Source organism: Lissotriton helveticus, chromosome 2_1 (assembly GCF_964261635.1).
Source record: "Lissotriton helveticus chromosome 2_1, aLisHel1.1, whole genome shotgun sequence".
Lineage (NCBI taxonomy): Eukaryota > Metazoa > Chordata > Amphibia > Caudata > Salamandridae > Lissotriton > Lissotriton helveticus.
The window spans coordinates 1,176,161,462-1,176,184,055 of NC_136059.1; positions in this window are offsets into that span (position 1 = coordinate 1,176,161,462).

A 22,594-nucleotide genomic window follows, 5' to 3' on the forward strand; every position below is an offset into this window, starting at 1 on the left:
TGCATCAAAACTGAAGTGCAGAAAATGTTGGAGCTGGGAGTCATTGAGCCCTCAGATAGCCCTTGGGCTAGCCCAGTAGTTCTAGTGCCAAAGCCTCACACCCAGGGTGGTAAGAGAGAGATGAGGTTTTGCGTAGACTACAGAGGCCTCAATGCAGTCACTAAGACTGATGCCCACCCAATACCAAGAGCAGATGAGCTTATAGATAGATTGGCTTCTGCCAACTTCTTAAGCACATTTGATTTGACAGCTGGGTATTGGCAAATCAGGTTAGCTGAGGAAGCCAAACCTAAGACAGCATTTTCTACCCCTGGAGGGCATTATCAATTTGTGGTAATGCCCTTTGGACTGAAAAATGCACCTGCCACCTTCCAAAGGTTGGTGAATCAAGTCCTCACTGGGCTGGATGACTTCTGTGCAGCTTATCTTGACGATATTGCTGTCTTTAGCTCCACCTGGGAGGATCACCTGGTCCACCTGAGGAAAGTGTTAGAGGCCCTGCAAAAGGCAGGCCTCACTATCAAGGCCACCAAGTGCCAGATAGGGCAGTCACAGGTTGTATACCTGGGCCACCTTGTAGGTGGAGGCCAGGTTCAGCCACTGGAGAGTAAGATACAGGCCATCAAGGACTGGACCCCTCCAATCACCCAGACTCAGGTTCAAGCTTTCTTGGGCCTGACTGGGTACTATAGGAAGTTTGTCAGAAATTATGGGTCCATAGTGACACCCCTTAATGACCTGACAAGCAAGAAGATGCCAAAGAAAGTTCAGTGGACAGCAAGCTGTCAGAAAGCATTCAATGACCTAAAGCAGGCCATGTGCACAGCACCTATCCTCAAGAGTCCAGATTACTCCAAGCCATTCATTGTCCAAACAGATGCTTCTGAGTTGGGTGTGGGAGCTGTTCTGTCTCAACTGAATTTTGATGGTAATGATCAGCCTATTGCTTTCATTAGTAGGAGGTTGACACCCAGAGAGAAAAATTGGTCAGCTATTGAGAGGGAGGCCTTTGCTGTGGTCTGGGCCCTGAAGAAGCTGAGGGCCTACTTGTTTGGCACTCACTTCACCATTCAGACAGACCATAAGCCCCTCTTGTGGCTAAATCAGATGAAGGGTGAAAACCCCAAACTGCTTAGGTGGTCCATTTCCCTACAGGGGATGGATTTTACAGTGGAGCATAGACCTGGGACTGATCACAGCAATGCTGATGGGCTCTCCAGGTATTTCCACTTAGAGCAAGAAGACTCACCTGGTCAAGGTTAGTTTATTGTCCCAAAGTTTGGGGGGGGGGTCATGTAGGAGAGTAGGGTCTGCAATCCTATGATCACCCAGATTTTTTTGCTTTTTGCTGCACTGGTTTACGACTTTCCCTGGCTGTGGGCCTGCTAATCAGACCCACAGCCTAGCTGTTCTCTCTATCCAAATTGTACTTAGGTACTGAATTGGCACTGGGCCCTCTCCAAGTCCCTGTACCCAGGGCTGAGGTGCACCCAGAAGTCTCCCAGGGGCTGAAGCATGTATTGTGCCACCCCTGGATTGACTAACTAAAACTGACACAACTGGCTGCACGACAGCTGGGGCAAGGTGGTGTACTCACCCTTTGCTTTAGATATAGTATACCTATATCTAACCCTAAAATGGACACATAGATCTCCTATCAGTCACTCCTATGGCAGGCCTTAACAATCCTGAAGGCAGAGTGCTTGGAATCGTGTGAGATGGTGCTCTGGCATGAGCTGAGCCTGTCTGCGGCTTTCGGGATCCATCCCTTAGCCGTTTCCATGATATCGCATACCATATACTCTTAAGTGCATTATAATCCTCGCGGTTATGTGCCAACTCTGGTATCGCTTTATCAAAACATGTCGAGTAAGGTGTCATACGAATTGGAATACTAACCCCTCGCCAATTCTGGCGACGGGGTTAGCATTCCACCCTTCTAGAGGGACACGACATGTATGTAACCCCTAACCCCGGTTAAAGTCAGACAGAGCCTTAGCATCCACAAAATGGATGCTGCCACCGAGACACAAGTCTGCCCTCCTGCTGCTGGGAGTCCTCCCAGAGCAGGAGATAAGGACAAAGGGTTTCCTGCCAGGGGCGGTGCCAGCACCGTCCCAGACAGGGTTTTGTGTATTGTAGGTAGGCAGGGCTTTAGAGGAAGGTGACTGCACGTGGCACCCCGGTGCTCACTGTGCATAGGCTGGCTGGAACCAGTTCCAGGGTCACTCCAGACCCTGTGCTGGGGAAAAGCCCGCCAAGGAAGTGGGTGTAACCACCCCCCTCCTAGTCCCACCCATAGGGCAGGACTTAGTCGCGTGCCAGCCCCTTTTTACAGGATAAAGGTAGAGACTGGCCCCCTTCCAAATCAGATCATCTTTGAATCCTGAAACTACTTTCCACGAAAGGAACTCAAGACTTCTTCCTAAGATTTCTCCCTTGTGACTAAGGAGTAGTCACCCTGCATCCGCAGGCACCATCTACAGAACACTGCGGTCTGCTGCAAGTCCTTCCTCCGGAATCCGACTGTCCAGCTCGACGAGAACCGGCTTCCCTGGCACCTCTGACCTCTACCTGCATCATCAGTCACGCTGAGATTCGTGGGTGTGACGAGACCTCGAGGGACCGGCCATCTTCAAGACTGCACGGCTTCTGAACAACAAGCCCGCCGAGTGAATTCCTGGTGAGTGCTTTGGGGTCCGAGAAGCCCCCACCCTGAGCAGCTCCAGCACCGAAGAGCAGCCCCCCAGCATCTCCACGATCTGCGTGGGGCCCTTCTGCTTTTTGCTGCTCACCGCGTTGTTTGGCTACTAGCCCGCTGGCTTGTGGCCTTCCTGACGACGCCCGACGACATTTCTGCTGCTGGTCTGGTTGCTCCAGACTGGCCCTTGCTTCCCTCCATCGGAGAAGTACCCTGGACCCTCGTGGTCCACTCAAGACGCCATTTTAGGTCCACCGCGTGGGCCTTGCATTTGCCAAGACTTGTTGCCCAATCCTGGGTCCAGCGACGTCGACAGCAAGAACCTTCGTGGGACAGCTCGCACCTCCATCCTGGTCGCCGACAACGCCTCCTGGTCCGAGAGACTGCAGAGCCCAGCAGCGCCCACTCACCTGACTGCGGTGACTTCGCCCGGTGCCATCCTGGTGCCCACTTAATCACTGGCTAGTGATTCAAGAACTTGGTCCCCTCTGCTTTCAGGTTTTCTTCTTCCTTGATCCAGGCTTGGATCCATCGAACTTTTCTTCACTGGTCGCCTGCCAGCAACTTCTTCCTTCCAGGCTCCTGGTCCGGCAACGAGATCCCCGACGTCTTTTCAGACCTATGCAGCTGCAGCCCCTGGGCTAGGTAACTTCGGCACTTCGGTGTCCCAGCATAGCCTCACTATCCTAGGGTCAGGATCCACTGTCGTTTTCTTCCTACCAGGTCGGGTTCGCCCGTGAACACTAACTTTGCCTTTACTAGCCTCCATAGACTTTGTCCCGCATCCCGCGTGAGAGTGCACACTCTGCACCCGAGTCCCCTGGGTCTCCTAGTAGAAATCTAACGATTCCCTAGTCCAGTCCTAGCGATTCCAAAGCCTATTAGAACTGTTACTTACCTGCTAGTAATTCGCATTCCACTTTTAAAGTATATGGTTTTTCGTGCCCCTCGGGCATTTGTGTATAACGTGCTAACTTAAGTATTTTCGTAAGAGTTTTGTTGTGTGCCTAGCACCCTGTCCTCATAAAGAGTACAGGGTTGTTGTGATTCTAATAAATACACTGTTTATTTTCATAACACTTGTGTGGTGTCCTTTCACTGGGTGTTCAAGGGGTAATGTGATGGTAAAACAGCTGGCTTAACACGCCCTCTAGAGTCTTAGCCTTAGACTGCTCGTATCCATGCTACTAGGATAGCTGGTCTATAAGGTTGACTTACAACCAATAATCAATAAGGGTTGTTTGGACTGATATATAGTGATCACTAGAATAGTGAGCACTGCACATCAGGCCAACTTCTCACAACAAGATTGTTAAAAAAAGACAATTCATAAATCACAATGACGAAATAGATTATTAAAACCAATACTAAAGCATAAATCAACAATTAATAATAAAACCAAAGGTGGCAAAAGTATTTCGACGCGCGTTTCGGCGTGTAAGACAACGCCTTCTTCAGGAGCCACACAATTTTTAAAATCAAGGACAGGGTATAATTGTCTTCGTGCCTTTTCTTAGTATGGCTACGATTCCTAACGTGCACCGCAGATGGTCCAAAGAGAATAGGGTATTTCTTACATCAATGATAAGTTTACCTTTTTAGTAAATATATCCAAGTTTCTTTAGTTAAAAGATGTCTGGCTGACAATGCAGGGTGCAGCGCGATTAATAATGGATTAGAAAACCGTGGTTCTTTCAAAGGAATAATAATTGACTGCACGATCTTTAGAGCCTTTTCAGAACGGACGTATGGTACTTCCTTATTTAAAGTTGCGTGTGGCTCAGACAAGGTAATGTCGAGCTAGGAGTCAGAAAAAATGCAACGATTTAAGTTTTATCCGGTGTCCCGCTTCCGTTATATGATGATTCACAACTGATGGAAGTATCCGGTAAAGGTGGTTCACAGTTCCACTTATTTTCTCTATCTCTATTCACTCACTGCTCACGACAGGATAATGTCGAGCTTGGAGTCAGCAAAGTTTCGCGTACATGGAGAATACTTCCATTCAGCGTCCGGCGTCCAGCGTCCGTTTTCAAAAATGCTTTACACACTGCCTCTGAGATAAGCCTAGCTGCTCGTGCTACGTTACCACAGGGTTGAGCAGGAATTATCAAAGAGTGTAGCTCCCTTACTCTGACTTAGGAAGAAGGGTCCCTACTTGGACTGTGGCCAGCCACTGCCAACTAGCGACCCCCATTTCTAACAACATGCCACACACACCAGGGCATGTCCAACCTTACACTTATAATGCACCCTGCCCTTGGGCCTTCCATAGGGGTGTCTGATATGAAGAAAAGGGAAAGTTTAGGGACTGGCAAGTGGGTGCACTAGCCCAGTCAATATGACAGTACCAGACTGCACGCAGGCTCTGCAATGGCAGACTTTATACACATTTTACTGGGCTGCTTCTGTGGGTGGCACAACCAGTGCTGCAAGCCCACTCGCAGCATTTGGATTTACTAACCCTGGGCACTCCTGGTGCACTGCACTAGGGTCTGACAAGTAAACCCAAAACTGAACATGACGAGACACATTAAGAATTCGGCCAAAAGTGCTTTCCTTAACCTCAGACTACTGAACAAAATAAAACCCTTCATTCCGCCCAGTGATCTCAAACAGGCCACCCAATCTCTGGTACTGTCAAGACTGGACTATGGGAATGCAGTCTTCTGAGGAATTCCAAAATCGCAACTGGCTCCCATCAAAACGACGCTGCATGTGGCTGCCAAAATGATCACCGGTATCAAGAAATTCGATCATATCTCCCCTGCACTCAGGGAACTGAAATGGTTTCCAGTCGAAATGTGGATTAGCTTCAGAACAGTTTGCCTCACCCATAAAGCCCTTCACACCGGCAAACCCGAATATCTGGCAAAAAAACTCAAAAAAGCCGGTCAGACCAGGAACCTGAGAAGCTCAAACTCCCTCCTACTCCTCCCATCAAAAACTAGAAGGAAAAAGACTGCGGACCGATCCTTCGCCGGAAGTGCTTCTAAAATCTGGAACTTTATTCCCCCTCACATCAGAACCATTCCCTCCTTTGTAGAATTCAAAAGCCAACTCAACACCCTGTTCCTCAATCGCTCCCAAGGGAGTGGGTAGCTTGGGGCATCTAGCGGACATCACGCTGTGCTCCAACTATAAGACTCCGTAGAATCCCGAAGACAAAGACTGTCCTGCACTATAATGTGTTGCTCTTTTATTTTGAGTTCCTCTGTTAATACGTCGCTCTTCTATTTTGTATCTGGTGATTATCTGCTATGTACTTGATGTAAAGCGCTCCGATACCCTAGGGTCAGGCCAGCGCTATAGAAAACTTCTTAAATAAAATAAATAAATAAATAAAAATACATCAACGTACAGTAGGGAGCACTTGCACTGTGGCACTGGACAGCGGTGGCACAGTGCCCAAAGCACCTAACACCAGTAAAAACACATGAGGCAACAAAAAAAATGGAAGTGAGACCCACGCCAATGGTACCAGGTCTAACAGGGGTAGATTGATGTACATTGGAGTGGGGTACATTGGGTTAGAGTGGACTGGGGAAGATTGGAGTTGAGTGGATTGGAGTGAGGATAAATTAGAGTGGGGTAGATAGGGGAATTGGAGTGGGGTCGATTGGAATTGAGTGGGGTAGATTTTAGTGGAGTGAAGTGAGATAGATTGGAGTGGAGTGGAATAGAGTAGATAGGGGTATATTGGAGTGTGATAGATTGGACTGGGACAGAATGGAGTGGGGTAGAGTAGATTGGGTTGGAGTGGGGTATATCAGGGTCGACTGGGGTGGGGTGGAGTGGTGTAGATTGGATTGGGGTGCCTTAGATTGGAGTGGTGTAGAGCTGAGTCCTTAATGCCCCCTCCCCTATGAGTAATATATCTTGCGTCCCTGGTAGCAGTGGTAGTTACTTGTTATGTTCCATGCATATACCTTATTCTCTAGTGACAGGGAGGGCCCTTGGGCAAAACTAGAAATGAAATACAAACTGTACACTTTGAGACATGTTAACTGGTGGCAAACTGTTATTCACAATTTATGCACAAGAAGACACGTAACAACTGCCGCTTGGCTTTGCGGATTCACCAAGTATGTATCGGCGACTCAAGACAGCTTCCCAATGCAAGCACATGTGACACAGGCAAACTGCAACTTCACCCATGTGCATGGGCAGACCTAATTAGAAAAGCCATTATCACGCTCCACGTGTGAAGGTGCACCTGTGGGGCGAATGGATATATAAACCGCCCTTCAAGTAGACTTCCCGTTTAGCCTTGTTGATGTCAGCAGTTACCTGCCACTCCAGCATCCCGACTCAGCTCATCCAGTCAATAGCTTTCCTGGGGCATGGACATCCAAGCCCCAGTACTTCCTGTGCCTTCAGCATTTCAGAGTTCAGAAACTTCCTGCCATGGGAGAACAAAAGACAAAAAGTCAGGATGGACTAGCGCATCTGGGGCCGTATTACAGGAAGTGCCCCATGGGCCCAAAGTGCACGTGCTACCGCTTCGCGCGCTCCCAGGACACTTTTTATTTTACAGAAGGGGCCGCATACGCTAGTGCAACCCCTTCTGTAATACTGGTAGCGCCGGCATACATAAATCACCAGCTCTATCTTCAGGGGGAGTTCCCTCAATTGCATGGGGGCGTGACCCATGTAAATGAAGCAATCTATTTGCCTCTGCACCCATGCAGTATTAAAAATGTGGGCACAGAGGCAAATAAGCTCTTAGGGACACACTCACAGTGCACCACCTAGAAGGTGTCAAACTGTGAGCACTCCCCACAGAGAACAGCCTTGGACCCCCCAGACATACCCCTGCATACGCCTGCAAGGAGATCTCTGATCCCGTTTACAAGTGCAGTCGGGTTGCTGCCTGCGCATTGAAAACACGGAATGACTGTGAAGCAGCCGCTCCGATGTTTTCACTGAATGCGGTGCCCTGGCGGCAGTGCGAGTCCACAGCTGCCCTGGGGCAGGGCATTCATCACAATTGGGCATATTTTCATTGTTTGCCTCTGACGCGCCTTTTACAAAATGCGCCTGGCGCAAGAAATTAAGATGCACCTTGTCTGTAATGCTGCCCCATGTCAAAGCTCTCGTAGCTGAGACAACAGGCGAACTCAGGTAACAGCGCTTTTGCATATTTTCTGGGATGAGACTGCAAGAACACTTATAGGGATGTGAAATACACAGACTAACTACACTGGGAGACAATTGTGCTTGCTGTAAAGGCACGGAAAGACATTCTTCATGCAATTACTGCACGAACTTGAGTATTGAGCCAAGTGTGCTTGTGACTCATGTACGATCCCTGACATTGAGAACATAATACTCTAACAAACAGTTGGCAATTCAGGACAATAGACAAAGGACAAAGCACCTGTGATTTTTATAACAGTTATGATACAACATATGGTGCAATATGTTGAACTGAAAGAACTCTCGACCAGTGATGGCTAAATTGATGGTGTGAACATGTACGATGTGTATCGTACATGCCAGTCTGTAGCATACGTAACTTGTACCATATGTCAATACAGATTCAGTGTACTAATTTGTAACATTTTGTGTCTGCTCATTTATTACAAGTAGTGGCGTCGAGCTATTCTTGCAAGTTGACCCAGTAATGTTCCAACCCAAAAGCACTGACCACCCAGAATCCAGTGACGCACTCCGGTGGCACAGACCGGGGTCTTGAACAGCCAGTATTGTTTCTCTCTCTCTCTCTCTGCAACCCCCTTCCCTTTTTGGACTACTGTTGGCACAGTGTGACTATTATCACTGCTACCTGCAGTTAGATTTTAGAACTGTCTTCGCCCAAACGGAACCACCTGGAGTTTCAGGTGAGTGGCTTGCAACACAGAGTGGGGAGGGGTAGATCCAAAAGAGTGGATTATGTAGATTGGGGTGGAATGGTTTAGATTGAAGTCTGAGCCCCAGGTGTGTGGAAACGCTGAGCCAGGACGCCGCAGGCAGCTTCTCTTTCGTTCCTGATTTTTGCTTTACAGCGTGGTTACCTTGCTGCCGGTGAACTGATTTAATTTAAGGAGAGAACTGAGGATTTATGTTCTCGTGATGGCTTCCATGGTTTAGCTGGTGTCAGCAAATCTGCAAGTCTGCCCTTTCTGCTTCCATTTCGTTTTGGCTTCCTTTTTGTTCCCGGTGACCTGCTTGGCGCGTGGTGTATGCGGACTCTTCTTTTCTGGCCTGGGGGCCTGGAGCTTTTTGCCTCTACAGAATTGAAATCGACTGGACCGTGCTCCTATGCGGGACGATAGGAAGGATTATTTCAAGGAAATATGAGACACGAGACATGAATATGTGAATACACACTGGCTGTCTGCAATTGGTGATGATTTACTCAGGAAGGAGAGGCGAGAGCTACACATTTTGATATATTGCGCTTTAATTGTTGAATACCCGGGCAAGGACAAGGACAAAGACTTGTAAGGGGCCTTGTCTGCTAATCTGCGGGGCTGTCTTTTACACCGGACAACCACCTACCTGCCCTGACTTGTTGCCTGAGCTTGGGGCCACTTGCTGTCGGTCTCCCTCGCCGCCGCTACCTGTATCATCACGCGGTCGCTGAGGGGGGAGACTACAGCTCCCTGGTCTCCCTGCGGCCACACCCACGCCCACTTCTGCCCACTTCCGCGTTCGGAGGCGTTCAAAGGAGAGACGCTCCTTCCGCGTCGCCGGGAGAAGTCCGGGACAAGGGCGGGCCGTCTGCTGCCGGAGGAGACCGGGCTGGGCAATATCCCTAACTTCCACAATTAAACAACTGAACATTGAGGTACTTTTGACCTGGTAGATACTTGGACTTTATATAGGCAAAAAACTACAAATTTGTTGCTAGTGGCATAGATGCGCTTCCAGTTTAAAGCACTTTGTGCCGTTGTCTTATCGGGATTGTTATAGTTGAGTATAGGCTCCTCTTTCCCCCTTCCCTTTACAAAAAAAGCGTACTAATAAGATGGGCAAGCGTGCGTGTTTAGTGAAGCAATCTAATCCTGCCCCCCCAAAGGCAACACCAAACCGACATCCATAGATAGAATGCTAGAGAAAGCATTGGGTGTAGTTGCTACAGAAATAGAACGTACAGAGAGGCGCCTATCGATTACTTCAAATCTAGAGCTGAGCATGCAATCTAGTGACCCACTAACTGACTTAAGGGCAACATTATAGAGTCCAAAAATGATCAATCGTGATAATTGTGGACCCACAGATCTCAGACTCTCCCAAGACTGTTACGCCTAGGTGTCCTGCCAGAAAATGTAAAGCAAAATTAAAGCATATTACTAAACAACCCATAAGAAGGAAAAAGGGGCAGGAAGAGGGAACGGATAAGGTCAACCAGGGGGGAACGATCCGGAGGCTAGGCTTGAACCCACTAATGAACAACCAATCTGGTTCTCACTTCTGGTGACTAATCTCCAGCAGCAAATTAGAATTATAGTTAGAGAAGAATTAACATCTGTACTTGCACTGTTAGATGGGCTGACATTAAAGTTGAATGGCTGGGTAAAAAATAAAGAAACAACCAAAGATATAACCAACAGCTCCAGTATGCCGTGTGCCCAGGCCACCATGAGTAACACACAAATTAGCCCCCCCCATAGTTACAAATGATCCCTGCACAGTGGCAATCCAAAATAAACCATTGCATGACAGGGAAAAAAGGATACCCACGCAAATCGGTCACATCAGGACCGCCAAGTGTCGGGAAAGAGGAAGGCTCTAGAGAGTATCCCTAGACAGGGGGAACTTGAGACCCCCGCAAACCAGGATCACAATGTCTTAGATGGAAGAAACCAAATACATAGCCACCCCATTATAAACCTACCACCAGAATCAGCCCCATACGTTTTGGTTCTTGCAGGGGTCCCAGAATTAAGAACGGGAACTCTAGAAACACACCAAGATTTAAAAAATAAAACTATTCATTGGCTAGTAAATCATAGTGACTTTGGATATGAGAATAGCCACGAGATATTAACCACAAGAAGTGTGGGGTGGATAGGCGAGCACCACAAGGATATTTACGGAGATTGCGTAGTAATCAATTTTAGAAATCCTTGCATCATTGAGCATATTTTAGCAACAGAATATGGGAGGAATAGGGGGAGCTCTATCCCACTACGTTTAGGCTATTTTTACCCCCCCCCCCCCACAAGGCTATATCAAAAAGACTATTCATATCAGCTGAGAAGGAGTTTTCCTCCCAGAAGAGCGGCATTTCCAAACCCAGGCAAGCTGCTACATAATTTTCCAATTTTTAATATTCCAACTGTGAATAGGTTCAGTCCCCTTGAGGGAGTGGACTGACTGAAGGACCCCAATCCAAATAACAAAGTGGGAATAGTACCATCAATTTTAGATCTAGAGTGTCAGGTTAGTCATATTATGCTAGATCTGCAACCCGAGGCAGGGATGGCAAGTGGGAGCATGAGCGGCTTCCAAAACCCAGACTGCCCGCTACCCATGACTACCCACTGTGAAAACCCCGAACAAATACCCAATTTAGAGCCAAAACCCTGAATGTTGTCGGATTAGCATCTGAACACTCGAATCAGTTATCATCGGTGTCCCCAAATGGGAACCTAGCGAACACCCTGGTAACAAGAGTCTTGTCCTGGAACATTGCAGGTTTGAATAGTAAACTGGATGACCCCGAATGGGGAACTTTTATGGAAAATTTGGAGATCTGCATGTTCCAGGAAACCTGGGCAAGAAGAGAGGTCTCTAAATTGGGTTATGCTAGTTTTTATATTCCAGCAACCTCGCGGGGAACAGGGAGACCATCTGGGGGTCTTACAACCTGGGTGGGATCTCACCTGGGCTGTTCAGCGATACAAATTGACACAGGGTCTTGTGATATTTTAAGTGTTTTGTTACTTTTTCTTTAAAGCCCCCTGATCTTCTAATAAATGTATATTCACGACCTAACTTTAATGGCAGAGATTCCGACACAGTGGAAGAGCTAACTACCTTCCTGGGTTCTATAGATACTAACCAGATGATTATAGTAGGTGGGGACTTCAATTGCCAGTTTGAGCCGCTAGAAGGGTTACCCCCTGATGGCTTATTTGACGAGGACCACTTTTTAAAAATCCCAGAGTCAGGATGCCCAAAAGTCAAAAAATGGTCCCCATTGGTGGTTCAGATGAGCTGTCTCACATTAAGACATTCTCTTTGAGCGTGTAATGGGAGATCCTCATCTGATTCATCAAATGGATACACGTTCCATAGCAAAAATAGAGGGTTTATATTAGACTACATCTTCATTAACTCACATTTCTGGGATAGGGTGATGTACTTCATAGTAATTCCCCATCTAGATAGCGATCATTCCGCACTAGTAGTGGAACTAAAATCTTTGAACATTGTAAGCCTGTTCCCTATAGTTAATCCTATTGACTCCAGGGTGGTGGTCTCGAACTGCAGGAGGAGAGTAAAATGGTCAAACTTTAGCCAATCGGAAGATAGACTGGGCAGTTTATATGACGCCTTGCTACCGGTTCTCACTGACGTGTCCAATCTATGTAGTGCGAGCATGGAGGAAATAGATCTACAGCAGGTACAAACGATCCATGACAAACTAGGAAAAATCACTCTAGAATTTTTCTATCCTATTAAAATCTTGAAACAGGACAATCTGCCCGCCCACCCCTCGTATAATACGTCTTGCCGTAAGTCTAAAAAGGCATTGTTATTATCTATCAGAGCTAAAGAACGCGTTCCTATAAGGTCAGCAAGAGCTAACTATAAAGTTGCCATAGAAGTAGCAAAGCGAAGGGGGGAAGATGAAAACTGGGACACAATGAAAACTGCATTAGGGGATAGAGACATGAGGACTTTCTAGGGACTTGTTAATTCCTGTACAACATCTCCGCGAAGTGCGGCTGAACCCAACCTAGATAAACAGATTTGGCGGGAGCATTTTGAAACACTATACGCCAAAGAATCTGGAGATGATCTTGTTTATAGTTGTGATTTATCAGGCGCCCGTATTGTGGTATATCGGGATTCATCTCCCACGACTGAAGGAGCTGTGGGCTTGAGTATTAGTCTAAAAGAAATACAGGCCGCAATAACAAGAATAGCCCCAGGGAAAGCTCCAGGTCTGGACAAGATCCCTGGAGATCTCTTTAGGTCCGAACCTGACATCTGGGCTCCCTACTTTTGGATACTTTTTAATTCAATTATGCAAGGTGGCTTAGTGTGGAAATTATTCCAATTTTTAAAAAGGGCTCCCCACTCCTTCCAACTAACTATAGACCCATAAGTTTAATAGACATTTCCCAGAAAATATTTGCACGGGTCTTACTCCTCAGATTGCAGTCCTGGATAGCAGAAGAGAAGATACTGTCCGTCCTGCAGGCCGGGTTCAGGGAAAAATTGTCGACCCTGGACCAAGTACTGAGATTTCAATTTTTGTACTGGAAGACTGTAAGCATGCAGGGGGGCAGTCTCTTCTTGATCTTTGTAGATTTGAGATCTGCATTTGATCTAGTACCCAGGGAGAAATTATGGTTAGATGGGGGTCCCCGCATATTTAATCCAACTTTTTAAACGCCTACATGAATGCAATTACGCACAAATTAGGTATGGAAAGGATGGCAATCTTACAGCTCCCATACCCATTAACCGCGGTGTACGCCAGGGGTGCATGCTCGCGCCAACCTTATTTAGCCTCTACATTAATGGCCTGATTGATGCCTTGCTTGCGGAAAAAGACCTGGATGCCCCCAAGTTAGCCTCCCGTAGAATCTCAGCAATGATGTTTACTGATGACACTTTACTGGTTGCCAAATCGCCTATGGGAATTCAAAGGGTTTTGGACAAATTTGAGTTGTTAGAGGCTTAGAAGTAAATCTAGCGAAAACCAAATTTATGGCTTTTAATTGCCCAAAAGGCACACGCCCTAACCCGTCTCTAAATGGCAAACCCCTTGAGAGAGTATCGCCATTTGTTAACTTAGGCATTACAATCTCTGAGACTATGGAATGGGGGGGCACACATTACAAAATCTACGCTTAAACTAGCACAATCTTCAGGTGGCATCATGAAGGTTTTTAACAAGTCTAGCAAAAGAACCATCAGTCCAGCAATTGAAATCTATAGGGCTCAGACGAGAGGTGGGGCTTTATATGGCGCAGAACTTTGGGCCACCTTAATTTGAAGAAGTTAACACAGGTGGAGAACCATTACTTAAGACAGCTATTTAGATTGCCACGTAGCACCCCGCTAGTCCCGCTACGTTTTGATATGGATATAACTCCAATAGCCGAAGTAGCGAGTCTTAAACCTAAAATGCACTGGCGTCGTTTATGGACCACCCCCGAACTCACACCCTATCGGGAGGAATTACTAGAGGTATTGAGGTTACGAGGTGCCGTAAAAATCCCGTGGTTGGCATATATTAAATCCTTATTAACCAGCATGAGTCTAGGGCAGTGGTCTTCAAACTGTGGGGCGCCCCCCCCTGGGGGGCCGTGGATGTGTTCCCAGGGGGGCGCTAATGGGGCTGCAATTACATGTAAATGGAGATAGCCTGGAAGCGAGAAAGGCTCGTTTCTAGGCTGTCTCTATTTACATGCAGCATTTAAAGTCCATAAGAAAGTGTGAGGACAGTAGTACTACGCCGCATGGGGCAGGTTCAGGGAGTGTGGAGACTGGGTTAGACATAGCAAAAAAAGAAAAAAAAGAAAATCTGCATTTTTTCCACCTTCAGGTAACTGCATATTAAAAACACGCACACACCGCAAAACAAAAATAAATGCAAGTTAAACTAATCAAAGGGAAATACTCTTACCTCTTGAAATCTCGGTTAGTCAATGTGATCAAAGCTCATTTCTTTGTATGTGACCAGAAAGTCACAGAATTAAATCCTTAATGGTGCAGTGAGGAATAGTGGATTGTTTATTAACAGTGGTACGGGGACCACGTGTGTGACGGAAAGCACTGTGAATGTCATTATTTTAAAATATAATGTTTAAGATAAAACAAGTGCTTTAAACATATATAGTTTAGTGAGAAGCATTTAGATTATATGTAGTGTACATATTTGATAAGTGTCCATTAAAAGGGTGCACTCTTTTTAATGGACACATATTAGCTCTCAAAATAAATTTGTCACTGTGAAGCTCCAAGTGATTATTAACTAAAATCTACACTGGCTCCAAAGCAGCCTTTATATTTGGGGATTAATCAGTTGCACACATTTAGATTTCCTTCAGGAAGGGGGCATCCTGGTGGTAAGGCATATTTTTTCTTTAACAGTTCTCTATTCCTCACTCTGCTTCACAGTAGTACCCCTCCCCTGCCTGAATGTTCTTTGAATGGTCACTGGACCCCAGTTATGTCAGTCTTACTATGAAAAAGCACGTGGGGGGTTTGCATTCGTGCACACTTCATCATTTCTGAGCATGGAACTGGGCCCAAAGAACGGGCGGGGGGTCTAAATGTACTTTTTTTGTTGTTCTTTGACACAAAGCGGCAGAAAGCATGATTTGGGCATCCGGCCTATAAGTGATGGCCCTGTTCAGTTGGCAAAGTAGACAGTTTGCTTTGTAGGCCTGTATGTATCATTGGTGCTACAGCTCCTTTAGAGATACAGGGCTTACTTGCTGTGCCAGTGTTGCCTTGGTTCTCAGAGCTATGGACAAAGGGAAAATTGAAGCATAGGAGACAACTTGATTTGGGCATCAGAGAGATGAGGGGTGAATGGCGAGATCAGAGGGAGAGGGATGAGGTGAGATGGGAGCCCATGTTGTTAACAAAGGTCAGAGGCGACAAAAAGTTAGTAGCTATCATTAGTGAAACAGGTATAGCAATGCTTTTGTCCAGGGACCAATTGTACCTCAATTACGATTGTTTTACTATAAAAAGTGGGCATGATGACTCATTTTTCTTGCTAGCATTAGGGCAGATGGCACCATTGGGGCAAAAAGGGGGCAGCTTAGAGTAGCTCATTCTTTTCAGAAAGAGACTGAACTTGTTTTGAGATTGACGTGATTGTCAGACATGGTGGGGAATGAGTGAATGAAGGCGATAGCCAGCTTCTCCGGGCTACAGCCATAATTAGTGCAGCAGGTGGAGTTGCATTGGGGCCCACAGCACCTCTATTATAGGGAGTAGTGTGTTGGTCAATTCTGTTCTTGCTTGTATGCTGTAGCTTTTTTTGTAAGCCCCACATTTAGTCCGGAGTACAAACTACAGAAGAGCACATCTAAAATGATCTCATGATCCCCCTCTCCTCCTCCCCCTCCTGTCATCTCTACCCCTTCCCAAATCATTGCCATATAGTTTTTGGAGGGGGGCTCAAACGTCAAAACATTTTGCTTAGGGGGGCTCAGAGCGAAAAAGTTTGAAGACCTCTGGTCTAGGGGATTGCTGGTCTGAACCTGAGTCAGCTTGTCTGTTAATATCTAAGGACCAAGTGAAGGCTTGCTATAAAGAGTACAGACTATTCCAACTCCATACCTCTTGCAGAATCGGAAAACTCTCAAACGGGTTTCTGGATCTAAAAGCCAATCCTTGCTTCGAGCCTGCATTGGATCTCATAAATCCACCAGCAGCCAGGAAGCTCTATTTACAATATAGACATGGGGTTCTCCCACTCCGCTGTTTCACATCTAAGTGGAGTGATCAACAAACGACCAATGCCCCGCATGTGACTATCATGAAGAATCTGAGCTCCATGTTTTGTTTAGCTGCCCAGGCTATCAAAAGGCAAGGAGACACTGGCTGGTCCAGTTGTGCAGGAACCTTGGTAATAGACGCTGTCTCGAAGTTTTCAGGATATTGAAAACAGATACTAGCATCCCAATAGAATATTCAGTTGTTGGTTTTTTGTTTTCAATGTGGTGTACTAGAAGGGTTTATCTGAAATCATGAAATGTCTCATTGATTGCCCTACGATGACATACATATCTAGTATAATCAATTCCCTAACTATATAGCATTTCATGTATCGTTTTTTTAATCGTATAGTTTTTTAGCCAGTAGCTTTTTCTCTCTTTTATATTCACTGTTTTTCTTTTAGCTAATTTATTTACACATTGCACTACGCACTTTCCTAAATTAACTGTGTAAGACTTGCCGTATTACAAATCTCAATGTTCCAAATTAATTCCACTATGAGAAAATGTATATAATCATAATCGGTTTTAGCTTTTTTAAATTATGATTATCAGCTGACGCAGTTCTCCCTTTTTATGTAAATGTTTGTTCTGTGTTGTACTTTTTAGGTCATATTGACCGAAATAAAGTTTCTTTGACTTGACTTTTGACTTTAGATTGAAGTGGAGTGGGGTAGATTGGAGTGTAGTGGGGTAGATGAGGGTAGAGTTGAGTGGGGTAGATTGGGGTAGTGCGGAGTAGTGTGGGGTAGATTGGAGTGAAGTGGGGCGGATTGGGTTAGATTTGAGTGGAGTGTGGTAGTTTGTAGTGGAGTAGGATAGATTGGGATAGATTTTATTGGGGTAGGGTTGGATAGATTATAGTCAGGTGGAGTGGGGTAGATTGAAGTGAGGTAGACTGGGGTAGAATGAAGTGGAGTGGGGAAGATTGGAGTAGACTGGATTGGAGAGTAGGTAAATTAGAGTGGGGAATGGAAGTGGGGTCAATTGGAATTGAGTGGGGTAGATTGGAGTAGATTTTAGTGGAGTGAAGTTAGATGGATTGGAGCGGAGTGGAGTAGAGTTGACTGGGGTAGGTTGGCGTGGGATAGATTGGAGTGGGGCAGATTGGAGCGGGGTGGGGTAGACTGAGGTGGATTGGGGTTTATTGGGGTGGAGTGGTACAGATTGGAGTGGAGTTGGGCAAATTGTGATAGATGTGATTGGGGTATACTGGAGTTGGCTAAATTGGAGTGGGTGTGTTATATTGGAGTGGAGTACAGTGGGTGGGGTATACTAAAGTGGGGTGGATTGGATAGATTGGAGTGGATTGGGTTATCTTGGAGTTGAGTGTGTAGATTGGAGTGGAGTGGAGCAGACTGTGGTAGATTGAAGTGGAGTGGGGTAGATGGGGTAGAGTGGAGTACAGGTGGGTACATTTGTGTAAAGTGGAATGGAGTGGGGTTAATTTGAGTGGAATGGGGTAACTTGGGCAAATGGAGTGCAACAGATTGGAGTGAAGTGAAGTAAATTTTAGTGGCGTAGAATGAGGTCGTCTGAGAGACTGCAGTGGTATACTTTGTGGCAGGTTGGTGTGGGTACACTGGAGTGGTGTTGAGTGGGGGTAGGTTTGAGTGGAGTGGGGTGGTCTGAAGTGGTGTGAAGTAGAGTGAGAGTGGAGTGGAGTGGGGTGGGGTAGATTGTAGTGGAGTAAAGTGGGGCAGGTTGTGGTAGATCGGGGTGGGGTAGATTGTGATAGATTGGAATGGGGTAGATTAGAGTGAAACTGGGTAGATTGGAGTGAAATGGGGTAAATCGGATTGGAGTGGGATAGTTTGGAGTGGGGGACATTAGAGTGGAGTGAGGTAGATTGAGGTGGGTGGAGTAGACTGGAGTGGGGTAGATAGAGTGGAGTGGGTAGATTGGGGTGGATTGGGTAGATTAAAGTGGAGTGGGTTAGATTAGAGTGGGGGTGAGTAGTTGCACTAGTGTGGATTGGAATAGATTGGGGTAGATTGGAGTGGGGTAGATTGGAGTGAAGAGAATGGGTTAGTTTGAGTGTAGTGTAGTAAATTGGAGCAGAGTAGATTGGAGTGGAGTAGATTGAAGTTGAGTGGGGTAGATTGGAGTGGAATGGGGTAGATTGTGGAGGAGCACAGCAGGTAGATTATATTGGATTAGATTAGGGTAGATTGGAGTCAAGTGGGTAGATTGGGGTAGATTAGAGTGTTGTATGGTGGGGTATGGTGGAGTAGATTGGGGTGGGATGGAGTGGGGTGGATTGGTATGGATTGATGTAGATCCGGTTAGATTGTCGAAGTGTGGGGTAGATTGGAGTAGGGTAGATTGGGGTAAAGTGGAGTGGGGAAGATTATGGTAGAGTGGAAAGGAGTACATCGGAATGGAGTAGGGTCGATTTGGGGATTGGAGTTGGGTAAATTAGAGTGGAATGGGCAGACTGTGATGGAGTGGATTGGGGTAGATTGGAGAGGGGTAGATTGGAATGGAATGTGGTAGATTGAGATGGAGTGGGGGTGGGTTGGATTGGAATGGGATGGATTTAGATAGACTGGAGTAGAGTGGGGTATGGTGGAGTAGAATTAGATAGATTAGCATGGGGTTGATTGGTGTGGGATCGATTGGAATGAATTGGAGGAGACTGGAGTAGATTGGAGTTGAGTGGCATAGATTGGAGTCGAGTGGGTAGAGTGGGTTTAATTGAGCAGAAGAGGGTAGATGAGATTGGGGTGGAGTGGAGCAGGGTAGATTAGGGGAGGGTGTGGCAGTGAAGACTGAGGAAGATAGCAGTGGCATGGGGTAGATTGGGGTACATTCGAGTGGAGAGGGGTGGATTGGGTAGATGGCGTAGAGAAGGGTAGGTTGGAGTGGAATGAGATAAATTAGAGTGGGTAGATTGGCGTGGGAGAGATTGGAGCTGAGTGGGGTAGGTTGGAGGGGAGCCGGGCAGATTGGAGTAAAGTGGAGTTGTAAGATTTGAGTGGAGTGGGTAGAGTGGATTAGATTGAGTTGAGTGGGGTAGATTGAGGTAGAGTGGAGTAAATTAGGGTATGGTGTGGTAGTGTAGACCGGAAAAGATAGGAGTGGCATGGGGTAGACTTGAATGGGGGGGCTGGAATGGACTGGAGTGTAGTGTGGTAGATTGGATTGGGGTGGGTGGATTGGTGTGGATTGATTTAGATTGGGGTGGGGTGGGGTGGGTATATTGGGGTGGAGTGGGGTGAGGTAGATTGGGGCAGATTGGAGTGAAGTCAGGTAGCTTGGAGTGGGACCCCTGACGAGGTGTCGAATCGCTTTTTCGGCGGGTAGCACGCTACTCCGGGACCCATAGAGGATTAGTGTTGAATTAGTATAGTGAAACATGCAAGTACATTTTAAGTGGTGGATAGGTTAGTCAGTTATTTGGATTTGGAATGATAGCAGAAGGATAGAGGAGGACAAAGGTTTGTATTTATTTATCGCTCACTTGTTGACACATGCTATTCAGGAAGCCTATAAAGGATTAGTGGTGAATTAATATGGTGAAATATGAGGTAATTTCAGTGGTGGATATTAGTCTGTTACTTGGAGTGAGAAGGATAGCGGATGGATGAAAGGGAAAGAAAGATTTGCATTCATATAGCACTTGTTACCCCTGATGGGTGTTGAAGCACTTTTCTGGCGAGTAGCACGCCACTCCGGAACCCATAAAGGATTAGTGTTGAAAATGAGTGTAGTATAAATATGAAGTAATTTGAATGGTAGATATGTTATTCAGTTATTTGGGCAGTATATAAGTATAGTTGAATATGGAATATGGAAGAGAAGTGAACATGTTTGTCTGTTAATTTTGATTGAAAAAGATAGTGGAGGGATAAAAGAGTGAAGGATTGTTTTGTTTTTTTAAGATCTTAGCACTCGGAAGAGGCTTTTGATTGAGTAAAAAGGAGTTTTGGAGGGAAGGAGTCAGAGGGGAGAGTTTAGAAAGGCTTGTTTTAGGGGATCAGTGTAATAAAAAGAGGTGTCAGATGATGCAAGGAGGGGTAGAGCAGGAGAGAGTCTAGAAAGGGTTATTTTGGCGATCATAGTAGTGGTATGGGGTTTGGGATAAATGAGAGAGTGGATGTAGAGGATATATTGATAGATGTATAGGATGAGAGATAGGGTAGTGCATTGGAAGGAGTAGTAGAAAGAAGTTTGAGATGAGTCAGAAGGTTGGGCTAGAAGATATATAGAGCGAAGTATAGGCTGAGAAATAAGCTAGTGCATTGGAAATGCTAAATTAGAAGAAAGTGATAAATATATAGATCCATAAGTACATTGAAAGTATATAGATACATAAAGGAAGTAAGTATATTTAGATTAAATGGATAGAAGTGGAGTGGGGTAGAATGGAGTAAAGAGTGGGGTAGATTGGAGTGCAGTGGGGTAGACTGGAGTGGTGTGGGGGTAGATTGGAGTGTAGTGTGTTAGACCGAGGTTGAGTTGGGTGTATTGGGGTAAATTGGAGTGGAGTTGGGAAGACTGAAGTAGAGTAGTATAGACTGGAATGGAGTGGGGTAGATTGTAGTGGAGTGGGTAGACTGGGGTAGATTGAGTAGAGTTGGGTAGATTGCAGAGCAGTGGGGTAGAGTGGAGTGGATTAGAATGGAGTGAAGTAGAAAGGAGTGGGGTAGATTGGGGCAGAGTGGAGTGGAGAAGAGTGAAGTGGGTAGATTTGAGAGGAGTGTAGCAGACTGGGGTAGACTTGAGTGAAGTATGGTAGATTGGAGTGGAAGGAGGAAGACTGGGGTAGATTGCAGTGAGGTGAAGTCAGGTAGATTCGAGTGGATTGGGGTAGACTGGAGTGGGGTAGATTGGGGTAGAGAGGAGTGGGGTAGATTGGGGCAGATTGGAGTGAAGTGAGGTAGCTTGGAGTGAGATAGTTTGGGGTAGAGTGGACTGGACTGGGGTAGATTGGGTTAGAGTGGAGTAGTGCAGATTGGGATAGAGTGGAGTATAGTGTGGTAGATTGGAGTGGCGTGGGTAGATTGGGGTAGATTGGAGTGGAAAGGACAAGATAGTGAGAGAGTGGAGTGGAATAGGGTAGACTCGGGAAGAGTGGAGTACTTGGGTAGAGTGGAGTAGATTGGGGTAGATTGGAGTGGAGTTGGGTAAATTGCAGTGGGGTGGAGTAGGTTGTGGTAGACTGGATTGTGGTGGATTGTGGTAGACTGATGTGGTGCAGACTGGGGTAGACAGAAGTGGAGTGGAGTGGGGTAGATTGGAGAGGATGTAGGAGTGGAATGGGGTCGATTAGATTGGAGTGGGAAAAGTTGGAGTTGGGTAGAGTGGGGTGGTGTCGAGTAGATTGAAGAAGAGGGAGGTAGAGTGGAGTAGTTTGAAGTGTAGTGGTGTAGACTGGAGTGGTGTGGGGGTAGATTGGAGTGTAGTGTGTTAGACTGGAGTGGTGTGGGGGTAGATTGGAGTGTAGTGTGTTAGACTGAGGTTGAGTTGGGTGCATTGGGGTAAAATGGAGTGGAGTTGGGTGGATTGAAGTGGAGTGGGTAGATTGTGGTAGATTGAGTGGACTAGAGTGGAATGGGGTAGACTGAAGTGGAGTAATATAGACTGGAATGGAGTGGGGTAGATTGAGGTAGAGTGAAGTGGGTAGATTGGAGAGGAGTGCGGTAGACTGGGGTAAACTTGAGTAAAGTGTGGTAGATTGGAGTGGAAGGGGGAAGACTGGGATAGACCGCAGTGAAGTGGGGTGAGGTAGATTGGTGTGGATTGGGGTAGACTGGAATAGATTATTGTAAATTGGAATGGAGTATATTGGGGTGGGATACATTGATTTGGAGTGAGGTAGATTGGGGTTGAAATGGGGTAGATTGGAGTGCAGTGACATGGAGTAAGTGGGGTGGAGTGGCAGGGGTTAGAGTTGAGGGCCGCAGAGTAAAGAGACCTAGAGTGGAGTGGTGCAGAGTGGAGTGGTGTGTCATAGGGTGCCTTAGATTTGAGGGGCATAGAGTGGAGTAGCATGGCCTGGAGTGACATGAAAGTTGTAGAATAGAGTGGCATGTAATAGATTGGAGTGGGGTGGCATAGAGTGGATGGGCATAGAGTGGAGCCGTGTTGTAGAGTGGAGTAGTGTAGAGTGGAGTGGCATAGTGTGGAGTATGCATAAGGTGATAGGGTACTTCCATTACAAACAAGACATTTTTCGTTGACATGACCATCACATTTGCACAGACATAGAGTTTTACTGCGCACAAAAAAAAACAACGTATGGAAA